General features: G+C 45.3%; 1 protein-coding gene and 1 pseudogene across 3 annotated transcripts in view; both read left to right on the top strand.

Annotated features, from left to right (window-relative positions):
* Positions 1 to 21,656, top strand: part of DPYD (dihydropyrimidine dehydrogenase) — a 1,476,885-nt gene that overhangs the window by 79,343 nt on the left and 1,375,886 nt on the right. The window lies entirely within an intron of this gene.
* LOC115471603 lies at positions 19,576 to 20,464 on the top strand (annotated as a pseudogene).

Below are 21,656 nucleotides of genomic sequence, written 5' to 3'. Positions count from 1 at the left end.
AATTCACATCAGAGGTCACAGAGTAATCACAGAGAAATAATAGGTGACAGGCAATGCATGTAAAATACAATTACATTCCAACACCAGGTAGTGCAGCACATCCCTTCGTCGGCGTTCATTGGCCGTGATCGCGTCCTCTGTTTTTACAAGGGACAGCCACGTCAGTGTTTTAAATGTGGCTCATTCAGACATTTTAGTATGTCGTGTCCAGTTGTGAAATGCGGGAAATGTGGGGATACGCAGCACCCCACAGAGGACTGTACACTGATTAGGTGTAATTTGTGTGGTACATTAGGGCATGCATTTAGGGACTGCCCTAGGGCGTCCCATAATGAGGGGGAAGAGAGGGATGAAGGCATGCGAAGGAAGGGAGGTGGGGGGTGTCAGGGGAAGAGGAGGAAGAAGGAGGGCAGGGGATGCTAGATAGGGAGGGGAGAAGGCAGGAGGGAGTGCCAGGAGAGGGGCAGGGAGAGGGGGATTGGGTGCTGGTTCCTCGGAAGAAGGGGAAGGGGGGGAACGGGGAGGCAGGTAGGGAGGTCCCGAAAGGGAAGAGGGGGGGAAATAGGTTTCAGGTGCTGGAAGAGGATGAGGAGGTGGGGGGCGAGGAGGTAGAAAGGATGGAGGAAGGGGAAGAGGTAGGGGGGATGGTAGATGGTAAACGGAAATTTGAAGGGGTCCGGGGAGGGGTGACGGGGGTAGGAAGAAGGGAAGTCAGGCTCAGGAGGGTGGGGAGGGGGGAGGGGGGATGGAGGAGGGGGAAGAGGGGGGAGGGGACAGAGGTGAGGAAGGGGGGAAGGGGAGTAAGAGGAAGGTAGAGAGGGTCGGGAAGGGGGTGCAGGCCCAGGAGCTTCAGTGGGGGGATAGGATGGAATTAGAGGAGGAGGTAGAGGGGGGATTAGGGGAGGGGGAGGGGAGGGGGAGTGAAAGGGTGAGTAGGGATGAAAAAGTAGGGCCGGTGGAAACCAAGAGGAAGAAAGGGAGGTTGAAAGGGGAGGGAGGAAGGGAGACTGTAGGGGGGGAAGAAGAAGGGGAGGAGAGGGAGCGGATTGAGGCTGAAGGTGACCGAACAGCAGATATTTTGATTCGGGGCGAGAGAGGAGTTCTTCAGGAGGTCGGGGAGCAGGGGAAGGAGGAGGGGGTGACTGGGTCGGTGACTGGGTCAGAAGAAGATGGCAGGGCTTCTACTCATATTTGCCACGCTTAATGTGGCTAGTATTATGTCGGCAAAGGCACAGGGTATGGCGTATGATTGGTTTGCACGGGTCAGGGCAGATTGTTTCCTGATACAGGAGACCCGGTTGCGATCCCTCGAGGAGGTCAGGTGTGCGCAACGGGCCTGGAGGTGGGGTCCTTCTGTGTGGGGGTTGGCGGGGGACAGATATGGGGGGGTTGGGATTTTGTTTAAGAGGCATGAGGTTTGTATCCAACGGGTGGTGGAATTGGGGGTGGGGAGAGGGTTGGTAGTGGATGTGGTTTGGGCGGGTAGGGCACTTCGGGTGGTAAATGTGTATGGGCCCCAGAGCAAGAGGGAGAGGGTGCTTTTGTTCGGGAAAATCAGACCCTATTTGTGCACATCACGGCAGGTAATTTGGGGAGGAGACTTTAATACAATTTTGCGGAGAAAGGACAGTGGGGGGAAGTCGGTGCAGGTGAGATACGATGGGGTGCGATTGGCAGGGATAATGAATGAGGCGGGGTTGGTTGATGTACATATGGAGTTTTTTGGGGAGCAGGATGGGTTTACGTTTTTCAGAGGGCAATGTAAAAGTAGAATAGATCGTTTTTTGGTGAGAAAAGGGGTTTGTTTTCAGGGACCTAAAGTAGAGGCAGTAGACTTTTCAGACCACCGTATGGTTATCATAGAGGTGGGGGGGCAGCAGCTCAGAGGCCAGGGAGGGGGTTATGGAGGCTAAATTTGAGATGGTTAGGCAGTGGGAGGGTGAGGGAGGATTTTCTGAGATTTTTGGAAGACCAGGTCACGGTGCAGGGAGCCTTTTCATCACTGGGAGGGTGGTGGGAGGTGGTGAAGAAGCGCACACGGGAGTTTTTTGTGCGGCAAGCAAGGTGGGAAGGGAGGGAAAGGACGAAGTTGGGCATGGCGGTTAAGATGAAGAGGGATAAATTGATTTCTCAGGGGGGGAGTGCGGGGGAAATTCAGGAATTACAAGTCCTTTTGGAAAAGGTGCAGTATAACCGCTATTCCTCCTTGGTCTATGAACGTGATTTTAGTAAATTGTTTAGTCCGGACCCCTTTGTTTGTTGTAGGGAAAGGAGGGAGCACAAGGTGTTGGAGAGTGTGCGGGATGCCCGTGGGACTCTTCAGGACTCCAAGGAGGGGATCCTACGGGTTGTAGAGGATCATTTTTCGGCATTCTTTTCCACCCAGGGGGTAGATGAAGATTTGATGGACCGGTATGTGCAGGGTACGCCTGGGATAGGGAATTGGGGACCCCAGCTCCAGACCTTGTCGCAACCATGGACCTTGCGGGAAGTGGAGGAGGCGATTGAGGCACTCCACAAAAAGTCTTCGCCAGGGCCGGATGGGCTGCCGGCCGAGTTTTATAAGGTCTTTAAGGTGCAGTTGGGTCCGATATTGTTGAAGGTGTGGGAGGCGGCCCGAGTGGAGGGATCCATCCCAAAATCACTGAAGGAGGCGGCCATTGTGTTGCTCAGCAAGGGGAAAGATGCGTCAGAGCTAGCCAATTGGCGGCCTATTGCATTACTTAATACGGACCGGAAAATGTTTGCGAGGATGTTGTTCCAGAGGATGAGGCAGATGTCGGGGACATTGTTAGCAGCCTCACAAGCATGTGGGGTTAAGAGGAGGGGGGTGTTAGAGGCAGCGGCGTGGGTCAGGGAGGGGTTTGAGCATAGTAGGGCAGGACCCACGGGTAGATTAATGATAGCTTTAGATCAGGAGAAGGCATTTGATAGGGTTCAATGGGGGTTTTTGTGGCGGATGTTGGAGCATTATGGGTTTCCAAAGGGATGAGTAGAACAGCTGAAGTTTGTGTATAACCAGGCGGAATGCTTTCCGTTGGTAAACGGGTGGAGGGGGAAGAGGTTTGGGGTAGGTGCAGGGGTGAGGCAGGGGTGTCCACTTAGTCCGTTGCTGTATGCGTACGCCAATGACCCATTTGTGCGAAGGGTGGAGCAGGGAGGTGGGGGAGGTTTGAAAGGGGTGGAGGTGGGGGAAGGTCATCAGCTGAGGGTCATGGCGTACGCGGATGATGTGACGGTCTGGGTAGCAGACCAGCAGGAAGGGGGGAAATTGCAGGAGATGATCGAAGAGTATTCACAGGCGACGGCATCACGGATCAACTTTCAGAAGTCCAATAGTTTGTGGGTAGGGGATCAGGGTGGGAAGTTTGGGTTAGGGGGTAGGTTTCCGTCACCAGGGGAGAGGCTGAGGGTCTTGGGCATTCACTTTGGATTAGGGGATTATGGGTTGGAGAATTGGGATAGGTGTTTGCAGTTAGCCAAAGTAAAGGTAGACAGGTGGAAGGGGTGGAAAATGTCTATGGGAGAGCGGGTTCGGCTAATTAAAGTTCATTTGGTTCCTTTGTTGTTGTTTGTCAGTTATATTTGTTTGTTGCCCGAAAGCCGTTACACGTTACTCTATAGTATTTTTTTTCAGCTATTGTGGGGAAACAGAATGAACCCTGTTAAGCGCAATATTACATATTTACCAAGGAGGGAGGGAGGGGTAGGTATGATAAACCCGGTTTTGTTTTTCAGTTTCTTATTTTTGCAGTTTAACTTGGGTAGGGCGGTAGGGCAGGAGCCCCCAGGGTGGGCGCGGAGTGTCCTTGGGTGGTGGTCATGGTATTGGACAATATGGCAGCAAGGAGGAAGAGTTGTAGCTTTGAGGAAGGGTGGCCCGGAGGGGGTGGGGTATTACAAATCCCTGGTAAAGCTAGTGCGGGTATGGGGGCTGACGGTGGGTGAGATCCAGGAAGGAAGAAGGGAGGTATGGATGGAAAGGGTAAGGTCGCAGGTTTTCACTGCACCCTTGGTGTTGCGGGATGCTCCGGAGGTAGTGCTGAGTCAGGGTTTACGGCTTATAACATCAGACAGGATCCCGGTTAAGTATCAGGACATGGCGTGGCTGTCCCTGCACGGTAAGTTGTACGTGCGAGGCAACTTGAAGTATCGCAACGTGTAGGACAGGGGATGCCCGAGAGGGGAATGTGCTGGGGCAGAGGAGACAATGGAACACTTCTTACAGAGGTGCCCATTCACGATGCAGGTTGGGAATCGGGTCTCCTCGCTGTTGAAGATCCCTGGGTTCAGTAATTATAGTTATGCGGATTGGGTATATGGTCCCATGCATAAAATAAGGGGCTTGGATCCGGTAACTCGTTTCATTATTTCACTGGTTCTGCGCTACTGCCTCTGGATGGCGCGATGTAGGGTTTCGCTGCACCAAGAGTTCCGGTCAGTAGAACGTGTTAGTTGGGATGTGGTGAGAGCCGTGCAGGAGGTGGCGAAGTGGGAGGGGGTGGAGAGGGGTAAGGGGACAGCCTTGCGGTGGTGGAAGCAGGTTAGGCTAAAACCCCCATGAAATCCTAGAGAAAAGTTATTGTTTGGAGTAGGTTTGTTTTCTGTATTAGTTGGGGACTTTGCTGTTTGCATGAGTGTAAAGGGGGGATATTTCTGTTGGATGATGTTTGTGGGGAATGGGGGACGGGGTGAGGTTTTATGTTTGTATTCTGTTTTTAGTTTTTTCTAATAAAAAGAGTTCTCCAAGTATCCACCACTCTCTCTGTGAAAAAATACTTCCTGACTTTTTTCTTGAGTCTGCCCCCCTTCAACCTCATTTTGAACCTGGTTCCCCAAGATCTCAACTCACTGCCAACCATCAGGCAGCAGTGGGAATCAATCCTACTTCCCCAGGTCCACACCCCACTGCGCTAACCATTGGGCCACTCCTACACTCCATATGATCCAGTGGCTGCAATGTTTTATATACAGCGGGCCAATGTATAGCCTGTAGACACTCCTTAACAGCCTGGAGTTACTTTAATGGAGCAGAAGATTTTGCTTATGGAAAACAGACTTGTGACTATGGAAAAGGATGTTAAAAAGGTGATAAGTCAAGCTTACTGGTTAAGGGGGATGAAGTTTTACATAAAAAAAATTGAGAACATGGAAAATATTTTGAAAAGGAAGATTTTACATATTCTAAAATTCTCCTTTGCGTTCATTTAAGCGTTGCCTTTGTAAAATGTTGAAGGTACCTGAACAATCTTATCCACCAATATCAAGGATATATTATCTCCCTTCTTTTGTAAAAAAACAAAACAAAAACAACAACAACAAAAAAAACAGTCAGCTGATATCACCTGATCTTGATGCTCCATCTGATATGTTAAATTTGACTCAGGCCTTGGAAGAGGATACTAAAAGAGTTAAACCTTTGAATTGTGAATTTTGTGCTTCTACGTCTATACTTTCACCACTTATGCCTAGATTGTGAGATAAGGATCTATTCAGATGTAGCCAGAGCTACAAAGAGGTGATGTCAGCAATTTCTTAAGCTGAGACCACTTGTTCTACAATTAGGAGGGCTATTCTGACTCAATTTTCCTTGTAGATGAATCATTAAATTGAATTCCTTGAAATATATATTTTTTGATCCAGACCATTTAGATAGATGGTGAGTGGTGGGCTGAGATCCTGGAGAACTGGGTGACCCCGGGCAAGTCACTTAATCCTCCATTGCCCTAGGTACAAATAATACTTAGATTGTGAACCCATTTGGGACAGAAAGTACCTGTATAGATATTTGTGTGTGAACCACTCTATGCCTATGTGTAGACTTGAGCAGCATATCAAATGCAAGAAATAAATACATCTGCATGTCCGGTTGCTTGTATAGTAACAACTACTCCTTGATAGTTATGATTATACTGAGCTTTGTAAAAATTGCTTTTTTTTCTGTAGTTATCTGAGAGAGAAATATTTCTTTGAATTGTGCCTTGTCCCACCAAAATTGTGGACTAGAAAACATAAGTACATAAGTACATAAGTAATGCCATACTGGGAAAAGACCAAGGGTCCATCGAGCCCAGCATCCTGTCCACGACAGCGGCCAATCCAGGCCAAGGGCACCTGGCAAGCTTCCCAAACGTACAAACATTCTATACATGTTATTCCTGGAATTTTGGATTTTTCCAAGTCCGTTTAGTAGCGGTTTATGGACTTGTCCTTTAGGAAACCGTCCAACCCCTTTTTAAACTCTGCTAAGCTAACCGCCTTCACCACTTTCTCCGGCAACGAATTCCAGAGTTTAATTACACGTTGGGTGAAGAAAACGTTTCTCCGATTTGTTTTAAATTTACTACACTGTAGTTTCATCGCATGCCCCCTAGTCCTAGTATTTTTGGAAAGCGTGAACAGAAGCTTCACATCCACCTGTTCCACTCCACTCATTATTTTATATACCTCTATCATGTCTCCCCTCAGCCGTCTCTTCTCCAAGCTGTATAGCCCTAGCCTCCTTAGTCTTTCTTCATAGGGAAGTCGTCCCATCCCCGCTATCATTTTAGTCGCCCTTCGCTGCACCTTTTCCAATTCTACTATATCTTTCTTGAGATGCGGCGACCAGAATTGAACACAATACTCAAGGTGCGGTCGCACCATGGAGCGATACAACGGCATTATAATATCCTCACACCTGTTTTCCATACCTTTCCTAATAATACCCAACATTCTATTCGCTTTCTTAGCCGCAGCAGCACACTGAGCAGAAGGTTTCAGTGTGTTATCGACGACGACACCCAGATCCCTTTCTTGGTCCGTAACTCCTAACGTGGAACCTTGCATGACGTAGCTATAATTCGGGTTCTTTTTTCCCACATGCATTACCTTGCACTTGCTCACATTAAACATCATCTGCCATTTAGCCGCCCAGTCTCCCAGTCTCATAAGGTCCTCTTGTAATTTTTCACAATCCTGTCGTGATTTAATAGTGCAGTAATAGTTATTTGTTTATACCATTTTCTTTTACTTGAGATTTTGTGACATTACTCTGACATTTTCTGTATCAAGAGTTGTATTTTCAAATTCTTTTTCTATCTATCTTTGTTCTTAGATGCCTTTAGCAAATGGGCTGTGCTGCCTAGTGGGGACACAGCCGGGCGATGCAATAGTCAGCATAATTCTGTAGAATCTACTACTACTACTACTATTAAACATTTCTATAGCGCTACTAGACTTACGCAGCGCTGTACAAATCAACATGAAAAAGACAGTCCCTGCTCAACAGAGCTTACAACCTAAATTGGACAGACGAACAGACAGCTAGAGGTGGGGAAATTGCAGTGGTAGGGGTGATAAGTGAGGGTGTTGAGTAAGAGAGTCATGGTTAGGAGTCGAAAGCAGTAGCAAAGAGGTGGGCTTTAAGCCTAGACTTGAAGACAGCCAGAGACTGAGCCTGACGTACCGGCTCAGGGAGTCTATTCCAGGCATAGGGAGCAGAGGGAATCCCTCTCCACCCCTCTCCTCTTCCCCTTCTTTTCCCCCCTTTTTTTCTCTGTCCTACTAATAATTGTATTTTTTTTCTTTTCCAGGTTCGTATACAATTTGATGACTGTAAACTGCCCTGAAAGGACTCTTTTGGGCACTATATCAAATATAAATAAATTTGGAAATTTAGGAACATAAAATAGTGATATTTAATCTGATACTTAGGTAGACGTACTAAGCATCCAGAGCCAGGCACTAAGGGGCCCTTTTACTAAAGGAACTACCACCGGCCCACTGCAGCTGCCTGCGGTAGTTCTGCCCCCAGCATGCGGCATTTCCTGTGCTGCTGGAACTTTTCAAAGATTATCACTGCAGGGTGTTACCCAGCGGTAGTCCAGTTACCACTGGGCTACCGTGGGAGACCTTTACCGCCACCTCAATGGCTGGCAGTAAGTGCTTTCCCCCCCTGAAATGACCACATGGCAAGTGCGAACTTTCTGCATGGCCATTTATTTTTTCCACCTTTTTACCCACTACAGTAAAAGGGGACTCTGCGCATGGCAAAATCTCACGCTGCAGCTAGCGCAAGGCCCCTTTTATTGCAGCTTAGTAAAAGAGGTCCTAAATACTGCAGCTGTATCTCTAAAAATGAAAAGGTGTTAATGCTCCTGTATAAGTCGTTGGTGAGGCCCCACCGGAGTATTGTGTTCAGTTTTGGAGGCCGTATCTTGCTAAGGATGTAAAAAGAATTGAAGCGGTGCAAAGAAAAGCTACAAGAGTGGTATGGGATTTGCATTACAAGACGTACGAGGAGAGACTTGCTGACCTGAACATGTATACCCTGGAGGAAAGGAGAAACAGGGGTGATATGATACAGACGTTCAAATATTTAAAAGGTATTAATCCGCAAATGAACCTTTTCCGTAGATGGGAAGGCGGCAGAACTAGAGGACATGAAATGAGATTAAAGGGGGGCAGACTCAAGAAAAATGTCAAGAAGTATTTTTTCATGGAGAGAGTGCTGGATACTTGGAATGCCCTCCCGCGGGAGGTGGTGATGAAAATGGTAACAGAATTCAAAAATGCGTGGGATAAACATAAAGGAATCCTATTCAGAAGGATTGGATCCTCAGAAGCTTAGTGGGATTGGGTGGCAGAGCCGGTGGTGGGAGGTGGGGCTAGTGGTTGGGAGGTGGGGCTAGTGCTGGGCAGACTTGTATGGTCTTTGCCCTGAAAATGGCAGATACAAATCAAGGTCGGGTAGACACATAAAGTAGCACATATGAGTTTGTCTTGTTGGGCAGACTGGATGGACCGTATAGGTCTTTCTCTGCCATCATCTACTATGTTACTATATAAGGTGAATATTTGCTTAAAGTGCAAGGCAAGTTAAATAATGATTGGACTGTGAAAGTGGTCAGTAATTAACAATGTTTTTAATGTCTCCCAGCCCCACCCTAAAATTTTACCATTTTCTTATCAAAGCATTCCTTCTTCGGGATGAGTTCTTAGAGTTTGTGTTGCCCTTATAAGGTCTTATTAACCTCCTGGATGCTAACAGAGGGGTTGGGATGCACTGCCAGTCTCTAGCCTGGGAGACATTTGAGACAAATGAGAGGCTTCTGCACACATTCAGAAGCAGCAGAAACAGTTACAGAGTTACCTCCTTAGTCAGAAGTTGGAGAGAAGTAACTGTGATGGCCAAATATTAGGTCTGTAGGCTCTGATGCTATACTTGCAAGGCCTGATGTTCGACCTGCAGATCCTGACTAGTCCTCAAGCCCCAAAATTACTCCAGCAGCCAAGAGGTGTGGGTAAGCAGTTGCTGGTGCACTGTCTGGGACACCTCTTCCACCTGGGTATCCTATGACTCAATCCAGGGATAAACGATGAAGAAAGGCAGCAGATCTTCTTTCATGAGTTCCCTTTATGCAATTAGAGATTGTCTTCCTCTGGCTAGAGGTGCTACTCCATCTCTTTCTGCATCTGTGGTATAGCCAACTCCTGTTTCTACTGCTACTAGGGATGTTGTAAAGGGATTGTCCACTTTTAGGCTTCTGCACATCCTCACTTGAAGGTAGATAAAAAAAAAAAAAAAAAAAAAACCGAAATCAAACAGCGAATTCATGTGCTATTAACAAGAGTCTTTTTTTGTTGTTTTTAACCACTCTGAGTTTATTGTGGGGGGGGGGGGGGAGGGGGGGAGAGCAAAAAGGACCCAAGTCACTGGCTGGTCTTATTTACTGGAGAGATGGATTTTGTGGCTACGTAAGGGACAATAGCTAAATTACGGCCAGTGCTGCGTAGCTCAGTAATGGAAAGGCTCACCCTTAAAGGGGAGCCGATTACAACCGGGCTGAAGGCTCAGGAAGAATCTGGGGTGGGGAGGAGAGGGAGGGATGAGTGGGAGGGGATAGGGAGATTAAGAGATTGAAGGGTGATGGGAAAAGGGGCGGGTAGGGAGGAGGGGTGAAGAAGGGCTGTGAAGGGAAACACAGCGCCATTTGGATTGCAGCAAGCAGAGGGAGCAGTGTTGAAATTGGTGGAGCAGTGTTGAATTTGGTGTGGTATCAGCAAGCTATTACCCATTATCTGTTTGTTGGCCAGAGGTTCACACATGTGGATTAGACCACACTTACCGGAAACTACATGTCCTTTATACAATCTGCAACAGTACCTGCAGATTAGACCAATGGGGGGTGTCTGGCTGCTGCTCCATGCTAATGCGTCCCCACTTCGGCTGCTCTGCATGGAGTTCCATGTGAACAAATTAAACGGTTAGGCCGGTGGGGATCGAATGCGTACAAAAGATACATTCGGCCTCCACGTTAGTAGCCCTGTTAGGGTTAGCCCTGTTAGGGTGGGTGGTCCTTTGCAGTGGGGTTTACTGGGGTTGGCTTTCCTGTGGTTGCCATAATTGATAATATGTTAATTGCTTGGGTTGGCTTTCCTGTTGTTGCCCTAATTGATAATATGTTATTTGCATGTGACTTGCCATATTTGATAGTATGGTAATTGCATGTGACTTGCAGGTGACGTGGTGGAACAGTACCAGATATGGATCTGTGGTCACTCTTATTTTTGGGCTGTACGATGGTTGGGTAAGAGAGGGATGCTGTGGGCTCAATTGTTGCCAACCATACAGTGGGAGTTGATGACTTCCAGTGCGCCACAGTTTCTCCTCCGGCATTTAGGGGGCAATGATTTAGCCACAGTTTCTCATCCTGCATTTAGGGGGCTATGATTTAGCGGGGATGAGCAGTGTGCTATTAGTGAAAACAATACAGAATGATTTATTAGAACTGGCATGACCTGTTGAAAGTTACAATACTGAGCGAAATGTTATGCCTATTTATTAAAACTGGCATGACCTGTTGAAAGTTCAATACTGAGCGAAATGTTATGCCTGCATGCGGGCAGGATTACAGACCAAGATGGACACGGCTAGTCTCCTGGCTTGGACGGCCAGGGGGCTTTGGTTAAAGTGGTAAATGCATCCTTGTACGGGATGCATTTCATTGCATTTGATTGCTAGTCTCCTGGCTTGGACGGCCAGGGGGCTTTGGTTAAAGTGGTAAATGCATCCTTGTACGGGATGCATTTCATTGCATTTGATTGCACAGCGTGCTATAGCATTTGATTTGCATTTCATTGCGTTTGATTGCACAGCGTGCTATAGCATTTGATTGCACAGCGTGCTATAGCAGACAGCACTGAGGAGGAACAGGGTGCTTGGACGGCACAGCCTGTAGTAATATAGCAGACAGCACTGAGGAGGAACAGGGTGCTTGGACGGCACAGCCTGTAGTAATATTAAGCAAGAAGGGACGAGTTTGGATGCATTTCATTGCATTTGATTGCACAGCGTGCTATAGCATTTGATTTGCGTGCTATAACTTTGATTTACAGAATTTTATTGAAGCCATTACGCTGGTGGTAGGTCGCAGCCAGGGTTTGGGGGGAGCCCGCGGCGAACGAGGAGTCGTTGCCGTGGGCTGTGGCATAAGCTATGGAACTTAGGTAACATTAGCGACGAGTACACAGCACCTCAGCGGATAATATGGCAAACTGAGTTACTATGTATATGTTAATGACCTGTTGCAAGTTACAATACTCAGCAAAATGTTATGCCTGCATGCGGGCAGGATTACAGAACAAGATGGATACGGCTAGTCTCCTGGCTTGGACGGCCAGGGGGCCAATAGCTTTGGTTAAAGTGGTAAATGCATCCTTGTACGGGATGCATTTGATTGGACAGCGTGCTATAGCAGACAGCACTGAGGAGGAACAGGGTGCTTGGACGGCACAGCCTGTAGTAATATAAGCAAGAAGGGCTGTGTACTCGGAGGGAGATGTTTATCAAGGATGTTTACCAATGATTGTTTATGTGAAGGTTTACAATAAATAAATTTTGCGGACCTGGCTGCGGCCTAAATAAATCCACATTTGTTAAAGAAATTGGCTTCTGGTGTGGTGTTTGGATAGAAGGGGGTGACTGAGTGAATGCCGAATGCCCGTGTTGATGGAAAGGCTCACCCTTAAAGGGGAGCCGATTACAACCGGGCTGAAGGCTCAGGAAGAATCTGGGGTGGGGAGGAGAGGGAGGGATGAGTGGGAGGGGATAGGGAGATTAAGAGATTGAAGGGTGATGGGAAAAGGGGCGGGTAGGGAGGAGGGGTGAAGAAGGGCTGTGAAGGGAAACACAGCGCCATTTGGATTGCAGCAAGCAGAGGGAGCAGTGTTGACCCGCCCTCCCGCCCATGAGGTACAGGGAAAGGGTCGTTGTCGCAGCAAGGCATAAGCTATGGAACTTAGGTAACATTAGCGACGAGTACACAGCACCTCAGCGGATAATATGGCAAACTGAGTTACTATGTATATGTTAATGACCTGTTGCAAGTTACAATACTCAGCAAAATGTTATGCCTGCATGCGGGCAGGATTACAGAACAAGATGGATACGGCTAGTCTCCTGGCTTGGACGGCCAGGGGGCCAATAGCTTTGGTTAAAGTGGTAAATGCATCCTTGTACGGGATGCATTTGATTGGACAGCGTGCTATAGCAGACAGCACTGAGGAGGAACAGGGTGCTTGGACGGCACAGCCTGTAGTAATATAAGCAAGAAGGGCTGTGTACTCGGAGGGAGATGTTTATCAAGGATGTTTACCAATGATTGTTTATGTGAAGGTTTACAATAAATAAATTTTGCGGACCTGGCTGCGGCCTAAATAAATCCACATTTGTTAAAGAAATTGGCTTCTGGTGTGGTGTTTGGATAGAAGGGGGTGACTGAGTGAATGCCGAATGCCCGTGTTGTAACTCATCCAGGCCAGAGTAGCTAACAATTCCATATGAATACATGATGTCACCTGCTGCGCTGTTAGACTTAGAAACATGGATAATACATCTCACCATGCCTTAAGGTACCATTTGCTAAGTAAGGAAAAGCCAAAACATCATCTTCCTGCTTAAGGCAGCATTCACATAGTTGCTAAGATTTCACACTTTGCCCTTATTATGACATCATTGCTTTCCTCACTCTTAGCTATAGCAACCCTAGGTGTGCCTGAATTGTTCAGGTTAGTTGGGACTGGTGAGCTTTCACTCCTTGAACATCCACTAATGGGTAACTGGAGTTTCACAGACTCACTGATACACGGCAGATCATCATTACTTTCTCCACAGAACATCATTTCTGCAGTTCCTGGATGATGGCAACATACTCAAACGTCTGCTCACTGCCCTCTTATGGAAAGGTGTAAGTAAATATGGAAAAATTTACATCATGCTCCTAACATACATAGAATAGGAATAGATAAACATAGAGCACATGATATAAAGTAAGTTTGGAATTCTGATTATACAGAACTATTTACAAGAACATGAATAAAAAGTATTTACAGATCAACTCCCACTCCCCCCCCCCAAAAAAAAACAAACAAACAATTACAGTCTTAGGTCAGTTTGTCTTCTTTCTGTACTACCTTTCAGTACAAAATATCAAAGTAGTTTATAAAAACAGCCAACATTCCCAAAGAAAAATGCTTCAATCAATGTGACAGGCTTGTTTTGTTTTTAAAAAAATTGAATGATTCCTGAAAAATTCCTTTCCTTAATATGTTTTTCTAGTGCGTTTTCACCACAGCAGCGAATGGCGATTTTCACTTTACATACTGGGGCTTTGAATCGATTTCCAGTACATCCTACTGTGTTCATTCTTGACCCCTGAAGCAGGCGCTGTTCAATGCCGAAACACGGCCCGTGTCGGGTCACTAATAACTTTATTTGTCCCAGTCTTGAAGGCCCAGTGTTGCTTTTTTTGTCCGTATACTTTCTGTGTACGCTGTATTACCCTCTCTATTTGTGTTACACTATCTACTGTACCAATTTGTTGGTACTGGCCTTCTGGCTCTGTATCACCCTCATGAGGGTCGTGTAAAACTGTAGTTTTTACATCTCTCCAATGAGAGCAGTGTGGCAAACCCTCAGTAGGTCATGAAGAGTCGATAAGATTTGAGGGCTGTCTGAGGAACAGAAGTCCCCTGCCCTAGAGGGCTGAATATCAGCCAAGATCAACATAACTTCTTTTTAAGTAGTCATCCATTCCAATCTCCCCTCCCAGAACATCCTCCTCCCACCCATTCAAAACAGCTGCACTCTTTCCAATCCCCCCCTCTTCCCGCGAGGAAGGAGGCTGCCTCCATAGGTCATGGCAGCCACTTTGTTGCTGCTGTCACTAGGTTCAAGAGCAAGAGGCTTCACTTCTGCCCCCACTAGACCACTAGGGATCTTAGACAGGCCTGAGGGTGGTGTTTCTCTCACTCTTTGGCGTCCGATGCACAAACCTAACGCCAGCATTAGAGCCGAATAGCGCAGGACTACCAACCAGTGTTAATCTGCAAAGAATGCTCAGAGGGCTCTAGTGATGCACACTAAAGATGGCAGCAAATTGTATTTAAATGTAGTCAAACAGATGTAAATGAGGTCATTTACTATTTTCTCCCAATGCTCAGAGAACAGCGCACAAGCAAACCCTGCTCTTAACACTGGAAAACTAACACCAACTCAGAGCTGGCATGGTGGTGGTGGTGGGGGGGGGGGGGGGGGTTGAAAAGACAATTTCTTATGGTTTTCTCTTTAAAATCTGCTGGTTTTCATTTGTTTTGGAAGCAGATGCCCATGGAAGCTTCTAAATGCCAATAGTGAAAATAAATGTGTGAATCCGAGCTGAATTAAAAAGTGAAAGCACACACTGGCCTGTTTTCTGTGCTTAAATATAAGCCTTTCAAGTGATTTTTCTTTTTTGTTTTTTTGAGAAACGTAAATTTAAAGTGGCATCGATTTATGCTTTGCTTTCGGTTTTGGCTGGCACATGCGCACAAGAACTGCACCTACTGCAAAGCTAATCTGCACATGCACAAAGCATGTTACTCCGTCTTGCTTTCACTTTTAAAGTGAACATATAATTAGAATGCCATTAATATTGAGCGTTGGAGGACTACGTTTCTGTGCAGTTCCCATGGAGTGGGGCCTGCGCGGTTTGCTTCAGCTCCAGAGCTTTGAGCATTGGGGCCTTTAAGGGTAATCAGCAAGTTGGGCTAGACAGGCTGAACGGCAGGTTTCCAACCCTAATGTCATTACCCAAGACTAGTAAGCCAGCTCTTGAATACCTTTTATCCACTATTAATAAAAGTCTTTTCCTTTTGTTAACAGTTCATGCAGGGAACGTTTTCCTCCTCCCTTCTCTTCACATCCTATTCCTGTGTCTCTCTTATTCAGGTCATAGGAGAATAAAACATTAACCAATCCAATTACCAGTACTCGCGTCCATATTATATTACATTATACAACCACCTCAGCAGGTGATACCCCTGCAGCCCAGGGTATTGAGGGGTACTGTTATTGAGGTTTATGTGGCTAGGTATCTCTTATCCGGTTAAGTGTGATATTCAGCACATGATCACCTAAACAAAATCAGATAAAGATAGAACTGTGTTTTATGCAGTCATATTTGTCTGGCTAACATGGGACCCCTTTTACAAAGGTGCGGAAGACTCTTACCTGTGTGCAGCATGCGCCAAAACGAGACTACCGCCAGGCTAGCATACTCCCCGGTGGTAATTTCGGATTTGGCACGTACCCATACCACCGGGACAAATTATTTTTTAATTTCCTACCACACATGGCGTTTCCAGTGTTAATCTGCAGTTGGCACGTGCCGACCGGTCACCATGAGTGTAGCGGCGAGCCCTTACTGCTAGATCAATGGGTGGCATTAAGGGCTCAGGCCGTAAATAGACAGGCACTGGTTTCAATTTTACTGCAGGCTCTTTTCCCAGCCCATTGAAAAAAAGCCCTTTTTCCCAGATGCAGTAAAATCGGACCTGGCGAACAACAAAAACACGTGCCCACAATACCGCAGGCCACTTTTTTCCACAGCTTAATAAAAGGACCCTATAGGCAGGTAAGTGGTGAATATCAGCACTTAACTGCATAAGTGCCAACTCTGTCCCTGGACTGCCCACAAAATAGACGGTTTCCAGTTTAGCAGTTAGTGCTGATATTCAGAGGCACTAACTGGTTAAGTGTTTCTGAATATCAGTAGACAACCCTGCACAAGTGATTTAACTGGGCAGGAGCCTGAAGCACATATATTAAATCACTGGGTCATTTTAGTGATCTGGGTCATACATCTGTATAAATACCAATTATCTGGGTATGTTCAAATATATATTGCTGAGTTATACATGTAATGCATATACCCCCCTAATTCTATAAAAAGCGCTAAAAATTGTATGTGGAAATTTGGACGCGTACACAATTTTCACGTGCAATTTAATTGAATAATGAGCCAATTAGTACCAATAATTGGCTTTTTGACAAGCATTTATTGGCAGTAATTGAAATCAATTGAACACGTACGTATATAAATTTAGGCATGTGATCTGCTCTTAAATTTTACATGTTTTGGGGCAGATCATGGGTTTGGATTCCAGTTATGCACACAATTATAGAATAAGGGGGTTCTGTGTGTAAATTTAGGCATGGAGAGTTGCAGCACATTTTCATTGGTGCAAATTGATATGCCTAAATTTACGCATGACCCCTGCACTTAAGGTGCTATTCTATAAACTGCACCTAACTTTAGGTGTGGCTTATAGATTAGCACCAGGGCTTTTTTGTGGGGGTACTTGGGGATACTGAGTACCAGGGGTGTAGCTACGTGGGTCCAAGGGGGCCTGGGCCCCCGCCGACCCTTTCGACCCCCCCTTCCAGCCGCTGCTGACCCTTCCCCGCCGCCGCCACCATTGACTACCTGTGTTGGCGGGGGTGGACCCACGTAGCTACACCCCTGGTACTCAGTATCCCCAAGTACCCCCACAAAAAAGCCCCGGTGCTAATCTATAAGCCACGCCTAAAGTTAGGTGCAGTTTATAGAATAGCACCTTAAGTGCAGGGGTCATGCATAAATTTAGGCATATCCATTTGCACCAATGAAAATGTGCTGCAACTCTCCATGCCTAAATTTACACACAGAACCCCCTTATTCTATAATTGTGTGCATAACTGGAATCCAAGCCCATGATCTGCCCCAAAACATGTAACATTTAAGAGCAGATCACATGCTAGGCTTCCACATCAGCTGCAGCAACACACCGGCCCACAGACCGGCTGAGGAGGACTTTGGCTGGCAGGGGTTGGGGACCCCCGCCAGAACAGGTACCTGACAGCGGCGGGGAACTCAGGTGAGGGGTGCCGGGGGGGTGTCCGCTGCGTGGGGGTGGGATAAAATGTGGCCCCTCACCTTGGGCTCTGACTCCCCCCTCCCGCCGAAGTCTGGCTACACCCCTGCCGAGTACCGGCACCTTTTCCATTGTCTGCTAAAATTGACCCATGGTCCCCAAGTTTTAATGAAAGAGCTCAGACTCTACACACCAATTCTGCCTTGTTATAGATTCTGTGACTAGTTGCAGGGGGGCCTGGCTATTGTAGGGTGAGTTCCTCAGTGATCACCCCACCCCAAAGGGTGGCCCTGGCATTTGAGTACTGGCACCTTTTTCTCTAGAAAAAATGTACTGATCAGCACTAAACGTTTCTTTCTGCACCAATTTTTTAGGTGCCATTTATAGAATTCACCCCATAATGGTCAGTATAAAATTCAAATGTATTTGAATATTTCTTATCAGGATACTCTAATATTCACTTGGATCACATTAACACATAACATCTGAATTGCATATGTAGATAGAATCATCTTCTACAGATAATCTATCCCAAGTTTAAACATTTGCCCCTTTATTTATCTTTCCGTACATATATGGACATGTGATCTCGCTGATCAGCCTGCTACTGAATACTGACGTGTGTGTGTGTGTGTGTTTGTGTGTGTGTGTGCATGATTTTTTTTTCTGCCCACTGAGTTAGCCTCTCAATCTTAGTCTGAACTAAAACGCAGAATGGAAAGAGAGGATGGAAAATGGAGAAAACAAGCAAGTAGAAAAAAAAAGAGCACTCAGAGAACATGTTCCCATCCCCCAATCCCCAAATAAAAGAGTGGCATGCTGATTAAAGTTGATTAGGGCACACATTTATCCTCCTCTGCTTCCCTCTCCACCTCCCAATTACAGAATTGGTAGAAAAGCAGTTACTCAGTTTCTAATTAATACTGAGTAATCCCTCTAGACATCTCTCAGCAGTCGTATGCAAATATATCCACCGTTGTACTAAAAACACACTGATCATTTAAATACAATATTAAAGTTATCAGTAATACCACGAAATAGAAATGTACTAGGGTACAGCATAAATTTAAAGCAGCAACGGATCTAACTTTACAGCAAAATGAACATTTTGCCACAAGCAGGGAAGCAAACATTAATACAGAGAGGAAGAAGAATAATAGAGGTTGTGGGTTTTTTTTCTAAGATATATTTAAAATGTAACTGGTGGCTGACTGGGGAAATGTTGGATTCTTCTTATTCCTATTTATCCATCCCTTCTCAGCATGACTCTGACAGCTAATTGGATGCTACATCAAAAGTATCAATTAGCGGTGAGGACAGCAGTAATGCAACTCCCCTGCTGCATTAAGGATTGGCTTTCTACTCAGGGCAGAATTAAATTTTACCATGATTAGGTTGCACTGCTGCTTTAAAATATAATGATTATTTAATAATAACCTTTTAAAGAACAGATTTATCTTCTGCTTCTGCTTCACGCAATCAGCTGAAAAGGTGAAAAACCTACAGAGGGAAGAGAAGAGGTTTGGTGCCTCCAGGAGTGAAGGGTTTTTCCTCTTGCCAGCCTATTTTCTGGTGTGCTTTTGATGTATTGTAGGCTGATGTAGCTTCATGGCCTCACTAGTTTATTAGCTTTTCAGTCTGATGAAAAAAGAAAAAGTCTTTCATGAAGAGTATGGAGAAGGGGCAAATTTAACCAAGTGAAACAAGGTTTAGTCTAGTTCTTCCTTTCCCCCCAGGCACACCTGGGGTTTCCTTGAATGATTCCTAAATGTTCACTCCTTAGGATCAAAGTTTCACTTGGTTGCTGACCTTATTGTTATATGGGTGCTAAACAGAATATACTTTGTCTTGCTGAAACCTGGCTTACAAACATTGCTCTTTTTCCTGGCTACCATCATCTATTGTCTGTCTCCAAAAGAGATTGTGGTTTGGCTGCTGTATATACTGAAGTGCTCTGTGTTCACCCCTTAACACCTTTCCTTAGAAGTGGAATACCCATTCTATAGGTTAAAGGCCCCTGATCATTAAATTTCCAGATCATATATCAACCCCCGCCTGTCACTGTCTTTTTAAAACTCTCCTTACAGTTCTTCAATGCCCTTCTACTCTTATTTTAGGAGGCTTTAATTTACATATAGCTGATCCTCAAGATTCTTTGGTCAAATATTTACTTTCCTTTCTGCATGATTCTAATATGTCTCAACATTGAACTGTGATTACTGATAGTGCAGGCCCTGAAGGACACAAATATAAATTTTTCTCGCTGTCCATCTCTATTAATCACCTTCACCTGGTGTTCTACGGTTTCTCTCTGTACTTGATTATGTCCCCTCCCCAACAGAAATTTAGGAATACAGGGGCACCGGCGAAGGAAAGCTGCGGACCGGTAGTGGGTGCCCTGAGGTTTGAGTTTGACATTTTAGGGCAACAAAATGTCCAGATTTCTGGACAGCGTGAGGTGCTCTGAATGCATTCACTGGAGTGAGAAGTGCAATACTATAGCCTCGGTGGCTGCCGGAGTCCTGTTCTTCACAGGCTGGTGGATCATTATTGATGCGGCAGTGAAATATCCACAGACAGAGCACCTAAATCACTCATACCATGCATGTGGTGTAATCACAACTGTGGCGTTTTTAATGATTAATACAGTGTCCAGTGGTCAAGTTCATGGCGATAGTTACAGTGAAAGGTGCCTGGGGCAAACAGGTGCCCGTGTTTGGCTCTTCATCGGTTTTATGATGGCTTTTAGATCCTTAATTGCTTCTATGTGGATCCTTTTTGGGGGCTACATTGTCAATGACAGTGCAGATGTATACCTTGGGATAGCGGTGTTTTTCCAGAATTGCATTTATCTTTTGGGGGAGGGGGCTGGTATTCAAGTTTGGTCACACTGAAGATTTATGGCAGTGAATGAATTCCAGCAGTACCTTGCAACCCTGTTTTTTTTTCCCCAACACACACTTCCTATACAATATGAGCCTGTTCTTGAAACAGTTGCTCCTATATTAAGCTTTTGTGGCACCAAATTCAATCTGTAAAATTATGAGATGCTGAATACCAGTTTTTGCATTTTTGTGAGCTTTTTTTTAAAATATATAATATTGATTTAAATATTGCATATATTTGAAATGTATAAAATAAAGACATCAATGTAAGTTAGTTTTCTGAAAACTTTGTCACAGTCTTATGTTTATCTATGTAGAGAAGTAGCTGGTTGTTTTTCAGAAAATCTAATAATGTCCATTCAGTCTGATGCAACACAACGAAACCAAAGCACGTAATGGACTTAACATAACTCTTCCACTCTACGAGTCTCTAATGTGTCTGTTCCACATGAACCACAACATCACTTTGTATTTGTTCATACCGGAGTTGGCGTACGCCTCTCCGGTACTATGTAAGCCACATTGAGCCTGCAAATAGGTGGGAAAATGTGGGATACAAATGTAACAAATAAATAAATAAATAAATAAATAAATAAATAAAATCTTGACACATTTATGTTGCACTCCAAGAATAAGTACATAAGTAAGTACATAAGTATTGCCACACTGGGACAGACCAAAGGTCCATGAAGCCCAGCATCCTGTTTCCAACAGTGGTCAATCCAGGTCACAAATACCTGGCAAGATCCCAAAAAAGTTCAATACATTTTATGCTTCTTATCCTATAAATAAGTAGTGGATTTTCCCCAAGTCATTTTAATAATGGTCTATGGACTTTTCCTTTCGGAAACCGTCCAAACCTTTTTCAAACTCCGCTGAGCTAACTGCCTTTATCACATTCTCTGGCAACGAATTCCAAAGTTTAATTACACGTTGAGTGAAGAAATATTTTCTCTGATTCATTTTAAATTTACTACTTTGTAGCGTCATCGCATGGCCCCTAGTCCTAGTATTTTTGGAAAGAGTAAACAAACGATTCACATCTACCCATTCAACTCCACTCGTTATTTTATAGACCTCTATCATATCTCCCCTCAGCTGTCCTTCCTCCAAGCTGAAGATCTCTAGCTGCTTCAACCTTGCCTCATAGGGAAGTTGTCCCATTCCCTTTATAATTTCCCAGATAACTTTGCCTCTCTTTGCCTGTCCAGGCATGCCTATGAGACACTACCTTTTGGACTGTTCAATGTTGTTTTCGATAAAGCACAGTCTGCTTCTATTTAAAATAAGTGCTTTATTGCAAATAACATTATATTGAACACTGAGTAAGTAGTAGCACTCATAATATTTTATTATGTGTGTTTGGGAAAGACACTGTTGAGTTTATTGAGCACAGGGAATAAGTTATGATGTGTTTTGTTGCAATGAGACAAGGAAGCTGGCTGTGACCAGCAGTTTGTCAGCTTGGCAATCATTACACACTGCCTTAAAGTTGGCTATGTTAACATATAGAGCACACTGAGCATCTCCTTTTTACAAATTAAAAAGTGAAAAGGT

This window comes from Microcaecilia unicolor, chromosome 6 (assembly GCF_901765095.1).
Source record: "Microcaecilia unicolor chromosome 6, aMicUni1.1, whole genome shotgun sequence".
NCBI classification, from domain to species: Eukaryota; Metazoa; Chordata; class Amphibia; order Gymnophiona; family Siphonopidae; genus Microcaecilia; species Microcaecilia unicolor.
Note: the sequence above shows the minus strand (reverse complement) of the source record. Positions and strands in the feature narration are given on the sequence as shown.